Source organism: Melanaphis sacchari, unplaced genomic scaffold (genome assembly GCF_002803265.2).
Source record: "Melanaphis sacchari strain LSU unplaced genomic scaffold, SCAv2.0 Contig111_pilon_pilon, whole genome shotgun sequence".
In the NCBI taxonomy this organism is placed as follows: Eukaryota; Metazoa; Arthropoda; class Insecta; order Hemiptera; family Aphididae; genus Melanaphis; species Melanaphis sacchari.
Window position 1 is genome coordinate 704,646 of NW_020270431.1, and position 1,179 is coordinate 705,824.

General features: G+C 32.4%; 1 non-coding gene across 1 annotated transcript; it reads right to left on the minus strand.

Moving 5' to 3' along the window:
* Positions 1-780: 780 nt before the first annotated feature.
* Trnas-uga lies at positions 781-862 on the minus strand. The gene has a single exon. It is a non-coding gene; the product is annotated as a tRNA-Ser (tRNA).
* Between the last annotated feature and the right edge of the window lie 317 nt (positions 863-1,179).

The following is a 1,179-nucleotide window of genomic DNA, read 5'->3' on the forward strand; positions in this document are numbered from 1 at the left end:
TCGGCTGGTTGTCGTGTATAATAGTAATAATAATAATAATAATATCGTATGTGTGGTGTACCTAGTGTGTGCGACAGACAGAGACAGATAGTTAGAAAGACAGAGCGAGAGAGAGAGAGAGAGAGAGAGTGATGAAGGAGAGAGAGTAGTATAGGCTTCTCTCCATGGGAACGGTTTCTTGAATGGACACGAGAGGACGGGAAGGCACGTAATCCACTATAGATAAAACATGCAAATGGACCCATTAGAGGAGACGATACACTGTCGTTCGTGGGCAATAATGCATACCGTATAGTGAACGTAAAGTGTGCGTACGTTTGTGTATTATTATATATAAAATAATACCTATACATGATATTATTATATCTTTATATTATGTGTATTGCTGGATGACGACCGATCCAGTAAAACCTGTAATACACTGAAGCCGGATGAGTTTATGTACATTTAAATTTATATTGCTCGTTTCCGAATCCAAAGTTAAATTTCATATGTGCATACGGATCGATAACACGACGGTCGTGTTTTGGGCTGCACCTTATTTTTAGTTTGGATTTTGATTTTTTTTTTTTTTTTATATATAAATAATATAGGTAGAAATTCATAATACACATTAGATTTCCGAACATTTACGGCTTTGAAATTGCTAGTAAATACGTTAAGTTTTTCCACGAGTTGGTTATTTGGCGTGTACTGTAAATTGTACATGTGTACATACTTGTTAGTACTGTTTAAGGTAAACAATGTATTAGGTGACATCGAAAAAAATGCAAAAAACACCGCTGCGGGCAGGACTCGAACCTGCGCGGGTAAAACCCATTGGATTTCAAGTCCAACTCCTTAACCGCTCGGACACCGCAGCATTAGTAATAAAGGGTTGTGAACTATACATTTAAGGGTAATTTAAAACTAGGACATATTTACTTTAGAATTTAGAATGGTATTAATAGTCAAATAGGAGCGTAGTATAAATAAATTAAATTTGTTTAAATATTTAAAAATTTAATTTTCTAATTATAAACAAAAATAGTTAACCTTAAGGTGAAACATTTCAATTACATCAATAAATAATTAAAAGAAAAATTTAAAAAATTAAAATATCTTAAAAATATTGAAATTTTATACCTATTTTGAAACGAAATTTGCAAGAACAATAATATCTTACTTATGTTAACCATT